Raw genomic sequence first — 24,707 nt, 5'->3', positions numbered from 1 at the left:
CAGTGCACAAGAACCCAAATCTCTGCCTCAAGAACAAACATTTAGCCCGGCATGGTGGTGGGTGCCTGTAAATCCCAGAAGCTCAGGACGCTGAGGCGGGAGGATCTAAAGTTCAAAGCCAGCCTCAGCAACTTATTGAGACCGTGTCTTAAAATAACAAATAAAAAAGGGCTGGGGATGTGACTCAGTAGTTGAGTACCCCCCCCCCCCCCCGTTCAATCCCTGGTACAACAAACAAACAAACATTTAATTCCTCAATACATCAAATGCTAACAACTGCTTCATCGCATAACACTGACCAAAATGTGGCTTCTGAGCCCCCCATTCCTTTTCCCACGGAAGCACCTGGGTCCACCTGACACAGGTGACTGGCGTCGCTGCTGGCTCACCTTGGAGACTCTCCCTAAGGCTCTGGTCCCCTGGTCCCCCGTCCCCCGGCCGCCGGTCGGGTAACTTCCCTGGCCCCGGGGCTGCCCCTCGGGCTCGCCCCCTTACAGCCGTTCCTTCCCGGCTCCCCCAGCCCAGGGTCCAGGCCTCCTCCTCAGAAGGCCCCCAGCTACACTGTCGCAGGCCTCGGCCCTCCCCTGGGGACCGGATGGCCGGGCCTGCCGTGCTCTCCTCGGGACGTCTCCATTTCGCCAGTCCCACCGACACTCACCGGTGACATCTCAACAGTCGCGGCAACTTTGGAAGCCGGCGGCGCTCCGCGGCGGGCGCCCGGGGCGCCGCGACCTCACCTGCCGGCCCGCCCCTCGGCACCCGCCCGCCGCCCCGCCGCCGCGGCCCGCGAACTCTCCTGCGCCGCACGCTCCCGGGTCCGCGGGTCCCCGCCTCGGCCGCGGCCGCGCTCCGCCCCGCGTCCCCGGCCCGGGGGGCGCTCCCGTGGCCTCCCCGGCCCCGCGGCCCGCCGCACCCCCGCGGGCGCCCGCCCGGCCCCCGGGCCGCAGCCCGACCCGCGCCCGCCTCCCTCCCCGGGGCCACTCACCCTGAGGCGGGCGGGGGCGCGGGCGGCGGCGGGCGGGGCGCGCGGCTCTCAGCCCCGGGGGGCCGGGGCCGGCGGCAGCGGCGGCGCGGCGTCTCCCCCCGGCGGCGGCGGCGCCGTCCCCCTCCCGCGGGCACACATAGGCTCCATTGTCCGCCGGCGCCTCCCCCTTTCCGGCTCCCCCGCCCGGGACCGCCTCTTCCCTCCCCTCGGCCCTCCCCCAGCCGCGCCGCGCCGCCGGAGGGACGGCCGGCCCCGCCTCGGACGCGGGCGCAGCAGCCCCTCCCCGGCCCGACATCCCGCCCGGCGGGGGAAGGGGCCGCCCCGCCTCGCGCCGCGAAGGGCCGCCCCCTCAGGGGAATGTCCCCGGCGCCCCTCCCGGAGCGCGCGCGATGGTACCAACCCGCCGCTCGCTCCTCCCCCCGCCCTCCCGCGGAGGACCCGCCCCCGCCCCGCCCACCAGCGGCCTCGCCGACTCAAACCCTCCCGCCCTCCCGCGGAGGCCCCGCCCACCAGCCGCCTCGCCGCCTCCACCCCTCCCGCCCTCCCGTGGAGGCCCCGCCCCTGTCCCGCCCACCAGCAGCCTCGCCGCCTCCACCCCTCCCTCCCGCGGAGGCCCCGCCCCCGCCCCGCCCACCAGCAGCCTCGCCGCCTCCACCCCTCCCTCCCGCGGAGGCCCCGCCCCCGCCCCGCCCACCAGCAGCCTCGCCGCCTCCACCCCTCCCTCCCGCGGAGGCCCCGCCCCCGCCCCGCCCACCGGTAGCCTCGCCGTCTCCACCCCTCTCCGTCCCCGACGTTTTACTACGGACCGCCCTACCGGCACCGCCTCCTGGTTGGCAAGGACCCGCCCGCCAGGTCCCTTCCCAGCCCGTCCCCCGGCCAGAGGCGACGCCCACTCCTCACCTTAAAGTGGCCGAGCCCTCTTTCTCCACTGAGAGCGCCTCCCGCGGGCGGTGGGGTGGGCGGTCCTCTCCCGCACCCTGCTCCCGCGCGCTCTCCTGGAGCCCCGGCGCCGCCCGCAGCCCTGGGAGCAGCCGGAGGAGACGGGAAAGGCGACGAGGGGGAAGGGCAACGGGGAACTGGGCCATCTTGGCCGAAACCGGTCGCGAGCTGCTCAAGGCCTGGCCCTCGCGCGGCCGCCTGCCCGCACCTGCGGCGCGCTCCGCCCAGCCCTTCCCGGCCCTCGCGTCGCCTCGGGGCTGCCCGGCGGCTGCAGCGCGTCCCCTCCCTGGGGCGGCCCGGGTCGCACCCCGCCACCCGCGCCGGAGCGGATTGTCGCCGGGGTCCTGCAGCCGGGGCCGGGGGGGGGGGGGGGGGGGGGGGGGGGGGTGTCCTTCCCCGTCGGGCCGGCCCCGCCCCGCTCGGGCCGTGCTACCTGGAGCCACACAGGGACCCTCTGTCCTGGTCTTGGAATCACTTCACCGCAGTACGCTCCCCCCAGACCTCCGGAGTGGGGGCTCAGAGCCAGCGGACCCCGGTTCTGTGCCCAGTGAAGTGAGAGGTGGCTGCTGAGATGCACTTTTTCTCAGAAGGAAAAGCGACGGCGTCATGGTTAACGCCTGTTGCTGAGTCAAAGCTCAGATGTGGGCGACTCCTTGTATCTGCGTGGCCCTGTGGCTGCCGAGACCCACCGTATTGCACACCTGCTGCCCTGCAGCCTCCCCCAGGTACACTGCCGTTCATCTCTGCGATTGGCTTTGTGGGTCTTGACCTCAGGTGCTTCTGCAACTCAGTGCACTGGCCCAACAGCTCTGGGAACTCAGTTAAGCGAAGTCTGCCCAGGTTAGAATGTGCCCTGTGGCTCCCCAAAGACAGACAGGCAACACACCAAAAGACCTAGATTTTCTTCTGCTCTTGCTTCTGTTACCCATGATTTTAACCGGGATGCCTATTTCTGTGTCAATCTCCCTGTCTATAAAATAGGAAACCTTCCTTGGGGCACCCTTTTAAGGAATGGTTCTGTGGTAAAGAATTGTACAAGAGAACCCTAAATGTTAAAGCTGATTCACTGCTTTCCAAACCACTTAAAACTCCTAACTGGCCATGTAAGTTTCTATGCCATACCTCCCCCACAAAGATCCTATGGAAGATTTTAGCAAGATGTTTTCTCTTTGTCTTCTGTTGTGACTGAGGATATAAATAAAGAAACCAATAGTGGTTGTAAACAATAGAAATCTAAGAGCAAGTGAGGGATTCCAAACAGGGAATAATTAAAATAAAATGCTTTTTGGTCAAGTTTTGTCTATAGAATATGTGATGTAACATAGCTAAGAACTTCTATAAATGCTTGGGGGTGGGGGAGCCAGGTATGGTACAGATCTAAGAGAAAGACAACCAAACCCAGAACATGCAAGACACATTTGGGATTTCCAATGTAGGTGGAAAGAAGGACTCATAGGGTACATAGATCAGATTGTACCTTTCAGTAAAAAACACTGCCAAAATAAGCCTTAAATTGGGGTCTTCCAGACTAGATCACCTCTGCTCAGCAAGCTCACAATACTCATAACAACACAAATTAAATATTCTTAACTGTTTTTGCTAGGCATTAAACCCTCATGCAGTCTTATGTGTCAGAGTTCAAAATTATTTTTGTTATTGGAACAAAAATACAAAGGAGTATTAAGTGTAGAACACTAGAGTAAAAGGTATAATATCAAGAATTGTAGCATGCTCTGTGCAACCAAAATAAATGAATGTTTTGTAAGGGAAAAAGAAGAACTTAAGCATGCTAAAAGTCACAAAATCTAAAGGTTAGAGTCTCAGTAGTAACATTAATTTAGTTATAATACACATGGGATGGAAATGTTTTTAAATGTTTATTCTATTAAATAGTTTATTTTACTAGAATATTTGCCTTCTAAGTTTTTTAACTTCCATTCCTTTCCATGTCACTTGAGAAAGAATTCTATTTTGGTATACAAGGATCTGACACTGTGTGTGTGTGTGTGTGTGTGAACACTAATGGATAATGGTGAAGTCATTTTTAAAAGCATCCTATAAATAAATGCTTCAAACTGTTTTGGCTACTGTAGAAATTCTAAGATAAGGAATTTTTTTAAAAATCCAAATGGTAAAATTGCTTAAAAAAAAAAGGTTTTTGACACTAAAGAAACCTAGCTTTGACTTTCTTAGCTACTGAAATTTGCTTCTCAGGGATGATAAATAAGCATTTGCTGATTGCAAACATGGGAGGTGGAAGTTTTGCTCCAGCATTTGTGTTATTATTTAGGTTGGCCTCCAGTCTTTCTACTGTGTGCTACACTTTGAATTGAAGGAATAAGTGCTTTTGTTTCCTCAGCTCTTGATAAACATACCTGAATATTAGAATTGGAAGGAACTCCATTCCATTTCTCAGATAAGAATGCTGACCTGGAAGTCCAGTGATCTGCCAACATCATGCCCTCTGTTAGGGATTAGAGTCTAAGTTCAACCCTCCACAGCACTGTTCTAATCTCCCAGGATTGTTCCTTCCTAACAGTACTTATAATTGTGGAAAGAACATGAAGTTCTACCTCGGGAACAATGAGATTAAGACTGAGCAAGGTCGAGCCCACTCAGCCAGCTGGTGTGAGGGTTACAAGAGGCTCTAATGAATTCTTCCCATGGTCAAAGTCCTCAGCTTGGCCATGGGTCCCTGCTGCGCGTACTACTTATGACCAGTTCATCTACATCACTGTCCAAACCAAAGCTAGAGAATCTCAGTGCCAAGGAAGACAACCCAGGAAGTCAAACTGACTCACATTGAAGGGTTAGAGTGGAACGGCATCTCCTGCCTTTTGTGCTGCTGGAATAACCTAGGCAGGAAACCATTTGTTCTTTGAGTTGTCCACGGCTAGAGAAACTCACCTCCTGGCCCTGACTTTCACACTGAGGGCCATGGGGGAGTGCCAGTGTTTCATTCCTGCTGGGGAATGGGGACCAGCTGTCTCTGTGTAAGGCAGAAGTCAATATCCCCCTCCTTCCTCCTGTAGCTTCACCTGGAATGACGTGTGAGAGCTTGGGCACTGCTGTGTGCCTTCCCCAACCTGGGAACGGGAGGCACCCTGTCTGTTGTGTTCTGGTGGATTTATGGGACGACCTCCCATCTCTTGAGAAGTTTGCACCCACATTTCCCTCCTTTATTTTCATGCTTAACCTACACTGTTGTGCCTCTTAGCTCTTGTCATTCTGCCTTAGAAGATTCAAGCTTGGTGACATTCAGCCTGCCATTTTCCTGGGTCCTAAATGCCTGGGACTTCAGTGCTGATGCCCTCCCCACTTTTCAGACTCCACTGTGTGGTCCATTATGGCTTCGCTTGAGACTCAGTGAGTGTCCCATGAGCTCCAACCATTTCTCCCCAGATTGATCCATCTTCATACCAGGTCTTTACATGGGTTCTTCTCCCTCTTCCCTCTTCCCCTCTATTTCTACTGATTTATCATCTCATTTCTTATTCTTTACTGCTTTCCCACAGGCTGGGAAAGTGCCCCTCCTAGTTCATCTGATCTCCTCCTAGATTTACCTAGGAGATAATAAAATGATTTTATTCTTCCAAGTTCTGCATTTGCTGCTGTACTCTTCCCACTTTGCAAGATCAACCTCTTCCAGTTTCTCCTGAATTGCTTCTCAACCATTTCAACGTTGACTTCACGTTTCTGGTTTGTTTCCAGGTCGCTCTCAGAGCCACGGTAGCTAGATAGGCAGGACTGAGTCGTACGCAGGACTGACCACCACTGCAGCAACGGAACACCTAACGCTGAGATGAACCCACATTTCCCTCCTGGGCTGCCAGACAAGAAACCAAGAAAGCAGATCCCAACCAAAGCAAGGAAACAAACTGAACTCCATTTCTTACCACTTGGCATTCGCTTTATGGAGTCTTATTGTTGCCTGTGACATATTCCAGAGAAATTATTTCAAATTTTATCCATACTCTTCTGTATTGCAGGACCAACCTTGTTTTCTCTTTCCCCTTCTGAAGGGCCTGGCTCAGTTTCTCCCCTCCAGTGCCTACCTACCCTTTGCTTCAGTATCTTCAGTAAAATCCTTCCTATAGCAAACTCCATTTCCCCATTTTTACTCCAAACTTATTTAAATAGAAGCTGCCACCACAGTTCTTTCCTTCCTGTCAATAACCCAACCACTCTGAAGTGATCTCTTTAATAAGACCAAACCTAATGGCCAAATCCGACTAATGAAGACCCCCACCGTTTTTCCCTTTAACTCTGGATTCTAAGAAGTGATGATATTCATGTTTTGTCTTCTTTATTGATTCAAATCACTTCTTTTATCTCCAAACCGTGGGTGTTCCTTAGAGTCCTCAGTTCTTTGATCAGCCCTCTCTCCAGTTTCCCCACTTCAGCCATCACCTCTTAGAGTCTAAACAACACATCTACAAGTCTAACTCGGGCCTCATTTGAACTTAACCCTGCATATCTTTCTGCTCCTCGCCCATCTAGAGGGACTTCGCCTGTCAAAACAAATTCACCCTCTTTCCAAAGTCTCCCCCCTGAATTTCCTGTCTTCCACCTAACCCAAAACTTTGGGAGTAATCCTGACTCCAAATCTCCTCTTGTCCATGGATCTTCTCAGTCACCAATATCCACAAATTCCCTTCTTAAATCGATTTACTGTTTTCAGTTTCCAGATTGGGATTGTCACAACAGATGTTCCTGCTTCTCCCTGACCAGTTGAGTCCACGTGCTTTCTCCAGATAGATCTCCCTAAAGACCTATCCATATATCTTATTCCAGTTCATGCAGTGTCTTTTCCTCTAGAATTATTTAAGCCACACTGATACTTCAGGACCCATCTACTCTAAGATCCTAACAATATGGTGTAATAGAAACAACACTGGCTTTAAAGTCATATGGACCTGGGTTTAAATTTTGAGCTACATTTTATTAATCAAGAAACTTTAAGCAAAAACAAAACAAAACAAAAAACCCTTTTTTTCTTTCTCATCCATTTTAGTGGTAGTTGTTTATATTATCAATTTAAACAGCTTAAATATGCAAACGTTTAATAGCATCCAGTTTTTACTGTAGGTCCCAGAGTTCCCCCATATCCTGTGAGTAGAATCTCATGCCTGCTTTTGAACAGTTTATTTTTGTTATGTTTATTGAGCATCTATAAAGTGCATAGCATCTTTGGGATCCAAAAAATGAATCAGACATGAAATTCTACCCTTGCATGGATGGTTCATGTGTTTTAAGAAGTTTTTCAGTAAGCATCCAGTGTGTGGCAGGTGCAAAGGACTGAGTGAAATTCAAAAAACATAAGACATGTTCCAGGATGTTGGGATCTGGGATCTATCTAGTTAGGAATACTGACAAGTAAACATTCATAAACAATTATAATAAGTGCTATGATATGGAGAAATACCAGGGGTTGGGGGTATAGAAAAGAGGTGTCTATCCAATAGGAGTGTAGGGAATGCCAACAAACCTGAGCAGAATCTTAAAGAAGCATAGGAGTCACCAGGCGAAGGACTCAGCACCACACCCAGACGGGGCTGTGGACACAGTGTGACAGTGTGCGTAAATGGCAGAGGCACAAGTGAAAGGGCAGTCAGAGAAGGAACGTTATTTGAGGGGGAGGAGATGAGCAAAAACTGCTCCTTGGAGGTGCACGTGTTGGAGGTGACCTGAAGGTCAGGTTGAGGCCTCTGTCTTCTCAGCACTGCATGCAGTGCCCTGCATGTGACAAGGACAGCCCCCTGTCTACTGTAATGACGACAGGGATGGTAGCTAGGTCTTTCTCATGAAGTTTGTTCCTCTATTTTCCCAGGATGCTTAAAAGGGGAGACTCATAACAGCCATTTCGGGGTAGAGGGGCTCTTGGTTAGACTGCCTGGTTTTGAATCCCAGCTCTGCCATTAGTAAGCTGTGTGACCTTAGAAAAATTACTTAACAATACTAGGATTCATCAAGTGACATTTTCCACCTGCTGCAGTAGGGGAATAAATGAGCGACTATGTAGAAACATGAGCCAGCAGAGCCTGGTACATGGGAAGGATTCGATAAATGCTGGTTATGGCTATTACTGATGTCCTGGTTACTATCATTACCCAAAGTGGACCTGACTGTAGGGGAGATTGTAGGGCCATCCACCACCTTGACACTTGACTTATTCTCATGCTCCTGACATGCCCCTTTAAATTCTGCCCCTAGAAATTCATACCTTTGGGTTCAGGGTACCACTTCCCCAAGCAGACAGCACGATAAAGGGTCGACTCTGGTTTGTTTTAAGAAGTTATCTGGCTAACTGCACTGAGGGAATATTGTGGGGAAGAAAGAAAAGGCTGATTCTGAAGCTTGGAGACCTTTCCCCAGAACTCAAGGCAGGAGGCAAGACACTCAGAGGCCTTCTGGGATTGGAGGAAGGGGTGGAAACTGAAGAGAGATGCCAGGAAGGGACGAGGAGAACAGGGTGGTTTGTGCCAGTAAAGACAGGCCTGCTAACTTACACAGGGTGGGCCTTGGTCTGGGGACTCCTCATCAACACCCCTTTCTCCACTCTGTGCTGTGCTTTGGAATTAGTGATCTTACTCAGAGCCAGTCCTCTAGCAGAGGATGCTGGTCAGGTGATCAAGGAACCCCTGGCTTAAGATTTCACAACGACTCTACCTGTTTGCTTTCTTACCACTTATCATACAAGAGTTGATAAGTACCTACTATGTGTCTGGTGCCAAAGAAGTAGGACGAGAGTTCCAACAGAAGCTGAAGAAATCTTACAGTCCAGTTGAGGAAACAACAAAAATAGGAATACTGACAAGTAAACAACTAGAAAAATAAATAAATAAATGTTAAAATATGTCTCTGCAGACACTTGTATGTGGATAGCCCTAGCAGCATTGTTCCTAATTAGCTCCAAAGTGGAAACGACCTAAATGTCCACCAACCGATGACTCGATTAATAAAAGATGGTACAACTATATACAGTGAGATACTATTCAGCAATAAGGAATGAACCACTGGTACTACAACATGGAAATGCCTCAAAATCACTATACCAAGTGAGATGCAAAGGACCGCATGTTGTATGATTTCATTTACATGAACTGTCTAAAAAAGGAAAATCTATATAGACAGAAAGCAAATTAGTTCAGGTAGGAATGAGGATTGGTTGCAAATGGATATAAGCTTCTTTTTCATGTGAAACAAATATTCTAAAACCAGATTTTGGCAATGGTTACAAATTTACAAAAAAAAAATCATTGAATCATAATGCTTAAAGTGGGTTCAGTTTAAGATATATAAATTATACTTCAGTCAAGCTGGTGTTTCAGAAAAGTAAAGCTGATTTGTGAGGGAGAAGAGAGTTAAGTTTTAGGGTTATGATTGACAACCAGACAGGGAAGAGAGACGTCCTTCTAGGGGAGAGAGTAGGCCAGGGTTATAGAGGTGAGAGCCGAAACCATAAAAATGAAGGAGCTCAGCAAAAGAAAATGTTTGCAGGAGAACAGGAAGATGCCAAGGGCAAAACTTTTCCATGTCACTACACTTGGGGGCAGTGATGGTAATACGGCTGAGCTGATATGGTACTCACTTGGGAAAGGACATATCCAGCCCATCATAAAACTCAGTTGTATTCTCAAAGCTCATATCCACTGAGAGCAGAGGTATGTGCCCCTCAAGAGTAGGGCAAAGCTCTCTAGGGGGAAATTGCCTTTAAGTGATTAAAATACACAAAGATAACTGTGAATGGACTGAATATGTCCCTTGCATTTTGGTGTTAAAAGCAATTTTATCCAAATTAGAAATAGGGAATGTGGACTTTCAAGAGCCATGCAATGATATGTCATTAACTACCAAGATGGATATTATGTTGGACCACCCCTGGAATCAGGCTCTTTGACCCTAACACAAACTTCTGAAATTAGAAGAAGCCTGTCCAGACTCTTGGAGAAACCCTGCAACTTATTTCCCTCTTCTGAATTTGGGGCAAACCCTCCTCCTCCTGCCCCGCCCCAAGCTTAAAGGCTTCAGAGAGGGGACCCTCCCAGGCCAGGGGACTAGAGACCCTCTCTTTCCAGTCCCGACATCTCAACTCCTCAGCTAGTGGAGGGAAAACCCAGTCATTACTGTCCTTGGTTGTGAAATAAAGAGTAAAAAGGATCTGGGGCAGGGTCGGGGGAGTGCTGGGGAGTGACATTCGCCAAATTACATTGCTATGTTGTGTGCGTGTACAAATATGTAACAAATCCCATCATTATGTACAACTATAGTGCACCAATAAAAATGTGGAGAAAGAAAGAACCCGGGAGTTTCCGGTACAGAGGCAAAGGAGTGAAGGAAAGAAAGTCTAGGCTGGGAACAGCACTGACTTGGGACCACCAGGTCTGTCAGCTAAGCAGTGCTGGTCTCGGTCTGTGCTGGAGATGGGACCCCAGGCAAGGGCTCTACCACTGAGCTAAATCCCAGGCCCTAAACTGGGGATGAAGACTAAAGAAGGGGTGGAGGCAAGTTTTCCCAAACTTCTAACTGACGTTGATCATGTTCTTCAACCGTAAATACAGGCAACAGAATAGGATGGTATAAACAGTCTGCGATTCTTTTTTTACCAATACAATCACAGATATTCCAAGTACCAATGATAATCATCACTATGACAAAATTACAGTAGTTATTAAACCTGCCAGTAGACTTTATTGATGTTTTAATAAAGAAGCATAAATAATATGTATTTCAATATGTATTTCAATATGTATCACTTGTGTTGCAATACAAGTATGGATCGCAAATCTGATGCTTTGAATATTTAGATCATTGTAACTATCTTTGTAATCTTATGTATTTAATTTTATGTTTAAAAGCATTATTCTATCAGTAGAATATCCTATCAGTAGGCTTCACCAGTTTGCTAAAAGGACCGACAGCAGAGAAAAGTCTAAGAACCCTGGGCTGGAGGAATTTTTCCTAGTCCCCATCTAGCACCATTAAAAAAACAAAAAAAACAAAACAACCTCCCTCCCAGGCCTGAAATCCCACCATTAGAGAACGTTTCCTTTGGGTTTTTAAGATTCCCATTAAAATGCAAATGCCCCCCAAGGAGGAGAACTTCCCCGTGTTAGGAGTTAACCCCTTAACCGGGGCTGTCTAGCAGCTAGCCGAGCAGGCCTCCTGCAATTCACTCAGACAAACGGGGAGGGAGCCGGCGGCGAGGGCGCAGACCCTCCAGACCCCGCTCCGGGTGTCTGCAATCTAGGAGGGGACAGGTCAGGGGGACAGGTCAGGGGGGCAGGTCAGGGGGACAGGTCAGGGGGGCAGGTCAGGGGGGCAGGTCAGGGGGGCAGGTCAGGGGCACGGCTTCCCGGAGCAGTGCCGAGAATCAGGGGCCGGGCAGGGTGGCCCGCGGGGTCCTCGGACGCAGCCCCGGAGCAGGTGGACGCCCCTTAGAGCGCCTCCGCTTTCCCCGGGTTCCAGGGTTTGGGGACGCGCAGGAGGAAGTGACTGCGTCCTGCGGGGGCGGGGGACTGTGGGTGACGACCGTGTCGCTGAGGAAGTGACCTGCGGGCTGAGTCCAGCAGGGTCAGCCTGGGGGAGGGGCGGGGGCGTGGGGGAGGGCGCGCGGCGGAGTGCGGGGCAGGGGGCCGGGTGGCGAAGGGACCTTGACTTTGTCGCTCAGAAGTTTGCCTCCATCCCTTTGCGACGGTCAGACGAGGCTTCACGGAGCTGGGCACTGTCACAGGTGGGGATGGGGCCAGGCACGTCAGGGGCCAGCGTGGACCTGGGGACGTGGTAACCAGTCCGCTCCCCGCAGAGGGGCGGTGGGGGGCGTGCCTCGCCCCAGAGTCGCCCCCGAGTCGGAACTGCGCTGGGCCATCTTGGTCTGCGGATTCCACGGCGCTTTTTACTGTTTTGAGTTCTGGATACTGCGGACTGCGCGCAGGGGCAGGGGCGCCGGCCTCCGAGCTGCGTCCCCAGCCCCTTCACTGTCACTGCGCCCAGGGTCTCCCCAGCTGCTGAGGGCCTCGCGGCTGTGAACTGGGCTTCCCCTGCCGGCCTCTCGGATTGCAGGCTGCCCCGGCCCTGCCCACAGGTGCTCTGGGGGACTCAGTGGAGAGAAGGCTGAAAAGGAGGTGGCTCTGAGGGCAGAGTGAGAGCCTGGACTGAGGTGGCTCCTGAGAACGGGCCCAGTGGGAGAGTGGTCTCCATCAAGACCGGTTACGGCAGGCTCGGGGGACAGAGGATTAGGGTGGACCGAGCGGAACGGATAAGGGCTCTCGAGTGTCCAGAGAGAGCAAGGAGGGCTGGTTAGTAGTGGCAGAGGGAGAAGAAGCGAAGAAGGTAGAAGGTCTCTGGGTGGCAGATGGTGCGTGGAAAGGCTGAGTCACCCAGGACCTCGTCGGGGAAAGAGCAGGGCCTTTGGGAGAGAGGCAGAGGAAAAAGGTGACTTGGTGAGGCAGGTGATGCGCTTAGACATCAAGTGCCCAACACAGAAAAGCCAAAGGAGGGTTTTCATCCTGAGTGAGCATCCCACTGTGGTTAAGTGGGAAAAGGATCAGCCCGGGGGGCACATCAGCTCTAAGTTCAGGCAGGGGAGGGTGCCCAGGCTGAATGTATCACCATTTTGTTGAGGATCCCCTAACAAGGTGGCAGCAGCTCTGAGCTCTGAGCTCAGGCAATTCCTTCTCTTTTCGGGAGCTCCCTTTTCATTTTCTTGTTGGAAAAGCAGACAGTAATAAAACTTATCACCCACTCCTCTCTTGGGAGTGCTGCAAAGAGCAACCAATATACATACATAAATAAGTCTGAACCTCTGGGCAAGAACACAGTGTGCTAGAAATGCCGAACAATAATAAATCCACCTCCCCTTTCACCATGATAGTAAACAAGGTGTCTTTTTTTTTTTTTTCCTTTTTAAGAGCAAATGTAATTAACCAGGTACTAACTTTGAGGTTGTCTGTGTAATCTCCTAACAACCAGTAATTAAGTCTAAAATCTTGATTTTTCAAGAGTTCTCTCATTAAAAGGTCTTAGAGTGACCCTACTACCTCCATCAAACAAGGCTCATATAGCAATTAACTAACATGAAAATCACTTTATCATCCTTTCTGACTTCTTAGTATACATAGGTGACTACCAGCAACATACAAGCTGCAGGCAGTCCCCTCCATCTTCTTAAACTGTGCTCCTTGTCACACCCCTGAGGTCCGCCTCTTGGCAGAATGGTGCCGTATAAAATATTCAGATCCTGGATCGGATGTGTGCAACCTACACGGCAAGAAGGCTGTCAGACAGAAACACTGAAAGGAAAAGCGCCCCTAGAATGACAGAGAGGGAAAATCCAGCTTTAGAGGGGCACACCCCTAATTACACGTTCCATGCATAGCAAATCTCTTTCAATAAATCCCATCACAGTCTCCGCTCCCCTAAAGAGCAGGCCTGATAGGGAGCAACTCCCCTCCTCTGTGGTAAAATCCAATTTTCACACCTGGTAAATGAAATGACTCCGCTGTGAACCAAGGGCAGGTTGGGGTGAGCCATTAACAGAAGGTTAGGGGCTCTGCATCGTGTAACAGCTCTTCTGGGAACCCCTGCTGGAGACTGGCTCTTTCCATGCCAGTTGAGGCCACCTCCCAGGCCGAGGCGCAGGCCTTCATCGTCTGGAGTGGTGGAGAGGAGCACTGTGGCTCAGGTTCACCTCTGTGGAGGCCTGGCCCTGGCCTTTCTCTCCTGACTTGTGGGAGGGTTTCTTACTGTTTGTGGACTTGTAGAAGATAGGCTCACACTGCATTCCTGACAAGATGACCAACAGAAGGGACAACTGCAGAGGGATAACACATGGGAAAAAGGAACTGAAAAAACAGAAATCCAGCCGGGGTCTGCATCCTGTGAGGACCTACTAAAGGTGGACATCACAGGGAATCAGCAATGAGAGCGCGCACGTGCGCACGCGCGCGCACACACACACACACACGCGCGCGCGCACACACCCCTGAAGATCACTGGAATGCGGGCCAAGAACACATCCCAGGACACATACGTTTGGAAAAGGTGATGATCACAAGTAAATGGAGAAAGGAAGGATTACTTAACAAATAATATTGGAGTGATTCTTCTACTTTAGGGAGAAAATTTATGATCCTCATTTCATGCCATACAATAAAAAAAAAAAAATCCAGAGTGATTAAAGAGATAAGTATAAAAAAAATGAATCAGAAGAAACAGAAGAAAATATAGGTGAATATTTATCTAAAGTTGGGGACAGGGAAAGATTCTGAGAATGAAATCAAAGGAAAAATAATGAATAGATTTGATTTTCCATACAAATGTAAAATTCTGTATATAAAATAATCATGAAGGTCAGACAACATAGTGGAAACTAAAATATTCCAAATGTAACTGAAAACAAATTAAAATTTTTAGTATATGAAGAGCTAATACAAAGAGATATGAAAGATATAAATGCCTTAGTTGAAACTTAACAATTTTTCCTTTCTTTTGCTCTCTCTCTCTCTCTCTCTTTCTCCTCTCTCTCTTACACACACACAGTATTAATAAAAAAAATTCTCTTGAACTTATGGAAAAAGCTTATAACTAGTCATCAAAGAACTACACATAATTTGTATTTTCCATGAGGACTTGGCACATGGAAAATACTTGATAAATATTTGTTGACTTGCTTAAATTAACGAAAAAGAGAATTCCAATGTTCAGTGTTGATGTATGTGTCAAAGGAACACTCTCATAGCAGCTTGTAGGATTGCACACTAAAGCAAGAATCAGTAAAATTGTTTTTTTTTTTTTTTTTTGTACCAGGGCTTGAACCCAGGGTTGTTTAACCACTGAACCACATCCCCAGCCCATTTTATATTCTTTTTAGAGACAAGGTCTCACTAAGTTACTTAGGGCCTCGCTAAGTTTCTGAGGCTGGCTTTGAACTCTGATCCTCCTGCCTCAGCCTCCCGAGCTGCTGGGATTACAAGTGTGTGCCACTGTGACCAGTTGTCAAGTATTTTTGTCGCAGGCAGATCGTGCATATTTGGGTGTTTACAGGCCATACAGTATATATTGATACTACACAGCCCTTACACTGTAGGGTGAAAGCAGCCGCAGACAGTGTGTAAATGAATGATAATGGTGGTGATCCAAAAATACTTTATGGACACTTACATGTGAATTTCACTTAATTTGCATGTGTAATGAAATATTATTTTTCTTTTGGTTTTGTCCTAAGCATTGAAACATGTGAAAACATTCTGAGCTCATGGGCTGTCCAAAAGCAAGCCACAGGACAGATTTGGTCCTCGTGTTTCATTATATACTGTGCCATCTCCTGTACTAGAGCCACATTTCTGGAAAACAGTTTGGCATTAGATTTTTTTTAAAAAAGAGAGAGAGAGAGAGAGAGAGAGAGAGAGAGAGAGAGAGAGAGAGAGAGTTTTTAATATGTATTTTTTAGTTTTCGGTGGACATAACATCTTTATTTACTTTTATGTGGTGCACAGCGCCCCGTGCATGCCAGGTGAGTGCTTTACCGCTTAAGCCACATCCCCAGCCCTGGCATTAGATTTTAAGGTTCAAGGTCACATGGTATAACTTTAATAATTAGACTTTAATAAGGCCATACACAGGCTTGTAGGTATTAAAATAATCAGGAACAAATATCTTTTCAAGTATTAAATTAAAAGTTCATATTTTGTCCTAATTGCTCCAATAATTCCTTTTCAAGAAATAGTTTATAAGGCAAAAGGAAATTTATACAAAGAGGCATCTAAACATCTGGCAGAATGGGGATGGTATATTAGCACTTGGTACGTTCATATGATGAAATACTATACAGACATAAATCTCTCAACAAACAATATTTTGTCACATGCAAAAAAAAAAAGTGCTCATGAAAAAGTTATGTGGAAAATCAGGATACAAAACATGTACATTATTCTACCCCAGTTTTGCAAAGCACACATGCACATAGGCTTATGTGGAGAGAAACATATAAGCATAGAGAAGAGATGGAAGGAAATGCGATGAAATGTAGATCATGCTCTGGAGGCTGTTGGTGACTGGCTGGATCTTCCTTTATCCTTTTGTTTGTGATTCTCCACCATGAACAGTCATCACTTTTGTAATTAGGGAAATACACAAATGCTGTATCTTAATTGGAAAAAAATCCAAAATCAGAAGTTCACATAGAATAGAGAAGAGATAAAGAAAAGGCTTTCAAATTCAACCTGGATGTAAAATCCCGAGAAAACTGCAATGAAAAACAGACCCAGGCAACTGAAACTCGCCCGGGTCTAAAATCCTTGCAACATCACCACAGGAGGAAAACAGTTCTGACCAAAAGCAGCCGAGGCCTGGGGTCTCCAGCTGACTCCACACTGAACGTCTCACCTCTGCAGATCCCTGTGCACAGAGCGGCTGGGCCCTCGGAAGGCTTCCTTTCTCCTACCCTCCCGTCTCCTGCCTGCTGCCCCCAGAGAAAAATAAACCAAAACCAAAACAACACAAAAACAAACAGACAACCCGACTCTGCTTTCAAACTTTAGAGTAGTGGAATTCTACAGCTGACCCTGGCTCTGTGTCACTGTTAAAGATGGCGGTCTCTCGTGGTGTCTCTCTTCTGAGTGTTAACAGCTGGTTACACCTTGATGCATCTTTGCCTGGACGAGAGGAATCAGGGAGGACGATTTAAGTAAACGAAGGGCTCCCTTAACCAGTCCAGGATTTCACAGCTTGTTGCAGAACCTGACTGACTGTAGGGGAGCCCACCGTAAGCCAGTTCTAGGCTACGCCTGTATACATTTTGCTTTACTTAATTCTGATAAAAAGCCAGGATGAAGGTCTTTCCCAAAGTCACCTACACAACTGTCCTGCCAGACAGACACGCCACATGAACCTTAGAAGGTCAAGTGATTTGCTCTGGGTCATCTTGATAGTTAGCCACATAAACCTGAATTTCAAGTTTGTGACTTGAAACACTTCTAAAACGGCTGAAACACTTCTAAAATCAGGTTTTAAAGAAGCAGGGCAGAGCGCCGGTGCTACCATTAAACACACTTGAGTATAAGGTTCAAAGGTCACACGGTATAACTTATAGGCAATTTTTTAAAAAAACTTACGTTTTCTCACCATAAAAATAGGAGTATAATAAGACCTCTCCCTTAGAAATGATACAATGGAAATGGCCAGCACTCAGCGGGCCCTCAGTAAAACGTGGCATTAGGGAACCAGAACTGCTAATCTCCTTGGCCAAGGCAAAACATTCACAGGATTGCCATCAGGAAAACAAAAAATTACAATAAAGTAGGGAGATTGTGTAGATTATGGAAAAAGGACTTTTTCTTCCCTTTTACTTCTCAGAAGTTTAATTTTTTTCCCTTTCTATTCAAGATAAGGAAGCACGTTTGAGACAAGAGGTTTGGAAATGGAGGTACTTCATAGCATGTTTGTGCTTTTGCGACCAACCTAAACCACTGTGCGTGGTGCTTTTGTGGATGGCAGGAGTGATGGACTCCTATAGGAAGCCTCCGTCTCACAGAGCCCCTGAGTGAGCCAGAGGAGAATCTTTTACCCACAAAGAGGAAAGTGGTCACATCCTTCCCTTCCTTTGTGGTTTTGACCTGAACCACAACTCCTCCCCTTTAGTTAGAGTGTTTTCTTTACATACCTTCAGATGGGATTTGGTTTTCTTCCATCTAACATGTCGCTCCCTTCCCTGACTCACAGAAGCACATCCCACGCCCCTCTTTGCCGAGGCAAGCCTGTCCCGTACACAGGAACAGTCTGCGCTGCTCTCACAGCCATCTATTCTATCCTCAGATGCCTGCGAGCCTAAGAGTCTGTCCCCGGAGTCTCCCGGAAGATTCCAGGGTACTTCCATTGCTCGGGCCCATGGCTTGGGGCAGGAGGGATGAGCTCATGTACTGGGCACTGCTTAGGCAGAAGGGAAGCCAGGGCTGGGGTTGGGGCCCGGTGGTGGGGCACTTGCCTCGCACGCACGACACCAGGCACTGGGTTCTATCCTCAGCACGGCATAAAAATAAAATAAAGATATTGTGTCCACCTAAAGCTAGAAAATAAATATTGAAAAAAGAGAAGTAGCCAGCTGAGCGCCTATGATCCATGTGCTCAGGAGGCTGAGACAGGAGGATCGTGGGTTCAAAGCCAGCCTCAGCTATGGCCAGGCACTAAGCAACTCAGTGAGACCCTGTCTCTAAAGAAAATGCAAAATAGGGCTGGGATGTGGCTCAGAGGCAGAGTGCCCCTGAATTCAACCCCCAGTACCAATAAATAAACAACAAGGACTAGGGCCCTGAAATGAATGCGACGTTGGGCTCTCCAGGTAGGGATGATTGGGGGAAACACCATCTCTTTTGTGTTCTGGAGATAAGAAAGAATGAATGAAAAGGGAGAAATAAACACCATGCTCAAGCCACGAAAAAGAAAAATCAGAAAAGACCCCCAAAGTGGTAGGTTCAGGAAGGTGGGCAGACGGCGGTCTCCTGACGGCTGCTGTGGTTCCCAGTTAATATTTGCCAGATTCAGCATTCCTGTGAGTGCCGCTCACGTGAGCTCTCGTCTCACGGACAGGATTCCAACCACGTCACACACAGCTCTCATTACTTGCAAGGAAATGATCTTACTGAGGAAAGCCGCACAGACCATACACACACGGACTCAGGAAGAGAGAGCTGCTAGGTGTGCCCTGTGCATGACTGACACAGCTCCTCAGTCTCCGTTGCCGACGCCCACGCCCAGGAGAGCATTTCCAGGGTGGATCTGAGAGCCCCTTGAGGACACAGGTGGCAAGACAGACAGTCAGTTTAGCTGTCTTGCTAGAAGGGGTGGAACGACAGTCATTTTCTAGTTTATTAAGCACCACCAACGTCAAGACGGCTTCTACTCCAAATAGTGGGGAAAAGAAGACCCTCTGCTGTTGAGGGGTTTATGATCTTGTTAGGAAACTGATGGCACAAAGTCAGAATTCTAAGGCTAGAAGGGACCCTGGGTGTCATCTGATCCAGTTCAATCTCACGCCTCCATCCAGCTTTTTGGTTGAAAGTTTGATAACTGAGATCTAGGGAGGCCGAGTGCTGAGTGTCCTTCCCACTCAATAACAAGCTAACAGGGATGGGACCAAGTTATCTAACTCCAGTCTGGGTACCCTTCCCTTGTGCTTCAAAAGGAATAACTAGAACAGATAACTATGTGAGTTAATATGACAAAAACCATGTGCACAAGAGTACTGTGGCCTGTGAGGTCTGGAGTCAGTCCGGAAGGTCTGAAGGATGTGTGCAGGAATTGTCAGAAATGCACTTCAGCTCAGCAGCCGTTTCTGAATGCCTAATGTAGGCAAAGTGTTTGATAAGGAGGGGAGGAAAGCCAGGCAGGTGGGTATCACAGAGACCTGTCCTACAAGGCAGCTGTACCCACTGAATTTATGAGTGGAGGGGAATAACTGAAGTAAGCCACACAGACAGTCCTCAGGCAGCAAGAGGGGAACGGCCCTCAGAAATACTGCGATGGCAAAGAAAAGTGATCAAGACCTCGGGAGTACGGCTTGACAGGGAGAGCTCCAACTGCTATCCAGGCATTGGGGAAGGTTCTCTAAATTCAAGCAGAGTAAAGAAGAAAGCATCAATTAACTTATATATTAAAACTATTTGGAGTTTGTCCTTATAGACATAAGGTCTTGATTTTTTATATTGATCATAGCCACGTTCATTCAGCTTGATATCATGAAGACGTTGAAGAAGACATTTACACGCGCACACACAGAGCATTCATAGGAAAACCTGGAAGCACGCTCCAAAGCTCATATGGTAGACCAGGAGGACACCGCAGACCAACAGGGACCTTGGAGGTCATTACCCATGGAAAAATAAAGGTCCAGAGGAACAGAAGGAAAACCCATTTGGTCTTAGCTCTAAGGTTTATATTTTTTAAGCCAAAAAAAATCAGGAGATGAAATATAAGCACCGTATGGACACAATGGAACGTGATATTTTTTGTAATATACATATATTTGTAGTTGTTGATGGACCTTTATTTTTTATTTTATTTTATATGTGGTGCTGAGAATCAAACCCAGTGCCTCACACATGCCAGGCAAGTGCTCTGCCACTGAGCCCCAGCCCCAGACCCTGGAACACAATATTTTAAATAAAGGTACAATTTACTGTGGCATTAGAGGATGGTTACAGAACATTCCACTGCTTTAGTCCTTTGGTTTGCCAAAGATACTTTCCAGAGGAGAATCATGGTCTACTCAGTCATGAGAGCCTTCCATAGTCTTTACTAAAAACAACAACCACAACAAAAATCAATCTATCTCAGTCCACCACGAGCCCATGGTAAAAAAAGAAAAGCCACAGGGAATACAGACACATCTTTGATAAATAAAATGAGATGATAAATAAGACGATCAGTTCACAGGCCACCAAGTTTTCTACAAAGCCTAGCATGTGCAGGGCTCAATACATTCTAAATCGAAACTGTAATAGGCTAAAGATGACCTTGACTAGTGTGCTCTTTGGATATCATGATGCTTATACTGCTGTAATATTAACCCAGTCAACTATTACTTGCCCAAATGTCAATCTAATTATTTTACTATCATAGTTATTTCTGGTTATTCAAACGCCAAAAACAATCCCAAATCTTAGTGTGATAACTATTGGAAGTTGTGTGGAGGTTCTTGCACTAAGATAGCCCTCCAACAGATTCACCAGCCCCGTCCACACAAATGACACGACGGAGATGCCCTTCATGTAAACAGACATGTCTCTTCTGACAGCGATAGAGCTGCGTGAATTCTCCTCACTTTCTCACCTTGCTCCTGCAGTGACAAGAGGTCAGCAGTAGGTGAAATCGCTAACAGTGACCACGACCTAGCACCTCAGTCTCATTACTGCTGGTATTGAGAGAAACAGCAGCAGAGAAACCTCATCTCAAGAATTAGTCAAAAGAGAAACCCAGGAAGATCCAGGAGTCATACTTGATGATGTCACTATTGTCAAGAGTCAAGCAGCACTTCTCATTCATTAGTTCCATATTTCAAATCCCAGTGTATCATCAAGATGTTTCATAATAGTTTTTGCAGAAAGATAGACTTACGGAGCTTTGTTCTTTGGTTTCTACGCAGTGAATTCCTCATTCTTCCCGTTTTTGCCTGGATGAGGAAGTGAACTGATTCACCTCTGTGTTCACTGTGTACTATGGTGTTCTGTTAAGGATAAGAGTGTGCAAAACTGGTCATCTCTGGAGTAGCCGGGTGTGGGGGAAAGTTGGAAGGGAGCTTTTTCACTTTTAGATGTTTGTGATAATTTTATACTTGACGCAAGTATCACTACTTGCACACCTATAGTCCTCGCACTTGTGAAACTCAGGCAGAGGGTTCCTTAAGACCCAGAGTTTAGGGCCAGGGGAGGGAGAAGAGGGGGTGGGGGGATGGTGCAATGAGACAGACCTTAGTACCCTGTGTACGGGTGTGACTCCAGGAATGGTAGGACTCTACCTCATATACAACCAAAGAAACGGAAAGTTGTGCTCCATTTGTGTAAAAAATTAAATTCATTAAAAAATTTTTTAAAAAGAGTTTAGGACCAGCATGGGCTATAGAGTGAGAACTTGTATCATAATAAAAATAAATAAGTAAGTAAATAAATACGTTTTCATAAAGTAAGCAAAAATTCTTGTTGAGTTTCTCACTTCCCGGAATGTTTCAGCAGCGAGCAAGGTTAATAGCAATGATTCTCCAAGTTTAAAAGGCACGGGCTCCTCTCTGGTCTCTTGGTCCTGCACAGTGCATCGGGGGCACTGTTTCATTTAAACATCTGGCAGAGCTAATTTGACACAAATATTCCCCCAAATTTTGTGTTCATAATAAGTGAACATTCTTGAGGTTTGCCAAAACGTAGCTGGTAATTGCTGAAACACAGACTCTGAGAGTGTTAGGTACATTTAAAGAATTTGCAGAATCCAGTGATGTGTAAATGCATATAAATTCTATCTGGTTTATTCCAATTCTCTTAGGGTTATTAAATTCAATTACCAATTATTAGACTATGGGCAAAAATCTCTAAATTGTAACATAAGGTTGGAACGTTAAGCAGATAAATATTAATGAGTGGTTAAGGGAATCTATTGCAAAATTGTGAAACAGCACTTTGAAATGGGAAGAAAGTGTCTATTCCTCTCTCCTTTCCCCAAATGAACATTATTATGTTTGTATTACCTAGAAACTTTACCTTTGATTTTTCTAACATAAAGAAAGGAAGCAGGATGTCATGGAAAACATGGAGTAGAGAGCCCCACAGACCTGGTTTGAATCTCTGGGTGACTGACGAGCTGGGTGATAGTTCGTTTGGCTCTTTTTGGTCAGTTCCTGAATACTGCTGGCACTTCACTAGGTGCCGGGCACTGGGCCGAGAGCAGTGGCAGAGGCAGAGGTTAGATCAGAGTTTGATGGGGGAGATGGACAATTAGACTCTGATAGAGTGTGAGGAAAAAGTCACAAGGAACTCTGGAGGGGAACTAACCAGGTCTGGTGCTCAGAGGTGGCCTCCAGAGAGCGATGAGAATGCAGAGCTGAAGGATCACCCAGACTCAGCCAGAGGAAGCGACCCCTTCCCTCCAGGAAGAAGAGTCGTAAGATGTGGAGTTTAACAAGTTATCTCAGAGGGGTCGCTGAAGGCTCAATGAGTTCTGACACTTAAAGCATTTAGCATAGCATCTGGCACATAGTAAATGCTCAATAAATGATAGCTATTATTCTTTTTACAGCCTTCCCTGTCTGAATCCATCCTCAAAAGTACAGAAACTGACAAAGTGACCTTCCAACCAAATATTTACCTTCTCCTGCTTACACTCTGTGGAGCAGGAGGGTTGAGCAGACGGAAAGCAGATCCTATTGGCCCAGGAATATTCTGCACGCCCGCAGCTCAGTGTGGGCCCTCACCTTGACCACAGAGATAGGTGTCCAGATCTCTTTTCATGGGGTTAACATGTTACGGGAGTCAGATCCACATTCTGGCCCCTTCTACGGCTGCTGGTTCTCCCTGTTTAATCAGACAGGAAACAGATCGCGTGCTGCGGCAGAGGCGTACAAACACGCTTTAATTACAATATTGTAACACCAATTAGAGATCTATCTAATCGAGGACTCTGCACTTCCTGCTCGGATATTACTCCCATGTTGGGATAATTACTGCTAATTAAGCTTGGAACTAATTAGGCTAAATGATCTCATTTATACCAACAAAGATGACTTCTAGGAGTTCATAAGAAAAACTAGGGTGATTTTATCATTCCTGGACTATTTGGCATTTCACACTGGAAACAGAGCACCTTCCCCTGACGTCAAGTGGTGCGCCTGGTTTGTTCCCCTGGAACTCTGGTCCTGAATGGTGGTAGGTTCTTTGTCTGCAGATTCTCTCAAACAGGGAGACAGCACTGTCCACTCAAATTACACCGAGTTCTTCCCCAAGCGGCAATCGTAGTCTCATGAAGGGGCAGCCCCTGAGAGCAGTGACCCACCACCGCCTTGTCTCAAGTCCCTTTTGTCTTGCGTTGCATTCACTGTGCCTCCAGACCCTGCCTCAGGTAGAGGAAGGCACGGTTTGGGGGCTCAGTGCCTTACTCTTCCTAACCTCCGTCTCCGTCTCCGTCTCCGTCTCTAGGGTAGGGACAATAATAATGCCATGTAGGTTTCTCTGAAGACAAATGAGCTCATACATATATGTGGTAAGCAGAACAGTGCTTGGCACAGTAGTTCTCAAAAGAACAGGATTTTTCCTTCCTTTAGGGCACCATTATACCCACATCTGAACTAAGCTGCTCACCTCACCTGCCTGCAGGGGCAGTGTCAAAAATCACCCCAGGGAGCTAGGGTTCCTAGTTCATGTCTACCTCTAACTAGCTGTGTGACCCGAGCAAGTCCCTTCTCCTGGGAAACCATGACATTCACTGAGCGTGTTGCGCCAAGCACTAGGGGATAGTTGACATGGACTTCCTGTCTGAACCTCACAGCAGTTCTCTCCATTTTAGAGGTAAGGAGACTGAGACCTAAATAAATAAGTTATTTAAGAACAAAACGATCCATGCTACCTTTAAATGGCAAGGTCAGAAATTTAAATTGCATCTCACTTCAGAGCCTGCTCTTTTTGCACTGAAGATTGAATCCAGGGTGATTTACCACTAAACTGCATCCCTAGCCCTTTTTAATTTTTTTGATTTTTTCTTTAGACATTGATGGACCTTTATTCTATGCATTGATTTATAGGTGGTGCTGAGCGTGGAACCTAGTGCCTCACACATGCTAGGCAAGCGCTCTACCACGGAGACACAAACCCAGCCCCCCCCACTTTTTCTTTTTTTTTTCTTTTTTTTTTTTTATTTCGAGAAAAGATCTTGCTAAGTAGCTGAGGCTGGCCTCGAACATGCAACCCTCCTGCCTCAGCTTCCGGAGTGGCTGGGATTAGAGGCGTGTACCACTGGCCCAGCCAGAGCCTACTCTCTTAATCTTTGTTACACCAGAATTTCTCCCCGAGCCCATTTTTGACTGATAGAACTGAAGTCTCCAGAGTGCCTTCTGGTTCTAAGAGTCTGGTTCTTGATCTGTGGTGCAGGAATCTTATTTTTAAGCAGCAGTATTAATCAGTCATGAAGACTTTATTTTTATTTCTCCATTTTATGGAGAATAACATAGCCCAACACAACGCCCTGACATATAAGTCCAATAAGGTCTGCACAGATATGAGGGCACACTCACGTGTGCTCATGTGCACAA

At 47.5% G+C, this 24,707-nt stretch overlaps 1 long non-coding RNA gene across 4 annotated transcripts in view; it reads right to left on the bottom strand.

Annotated features, from left to right (window-relative positions):
- Positions 1-24,707, bottom strand: part of LOC143641874 (uncharacterized) — a 62,725-nt gene that overhangs the window by 8,004 nt on the left and 30,014 nt on the right. The window contains exon 1 of one of the 4 annotated variants that reach the window (XR_013155540.1): positions 986-1,058. The exons of 2 other annotated variants lie outside the window; for them this stretch is intronic. This is a non-coding gene — a long non-coding RNA (uncharacterized LOC143641874). Of the gene's footprint in view, positions 1-658; positions 758-985; positions 1,059-24,707 lie in introns of those variants that run through there. One more of the 4 variants, XR_013155539.1, reaches the window with a different exon arrangement.

Source organism: Callospermophilus lateralis, chromosome 7 (assembly GCF_048772815.1).
Source record: "Callospermophilus lateralis isolate mCalLat2 chromosome 7, mCalLat2.hap1, whole genome shotgun sequence".
In the NCBI taxonomy this organism is placed as follows: domain Eukaryota; kingdom Metazoa; phylum Chordata; class Mammalia; order Rodentia; family Sciuridae; genus Callospermophilus; species Callospermophilus lateralis.
Note: the sequence above shows the minus strand (reverse complement) of the source record. Positions and strands in the feature narration are given on the sequence as shown.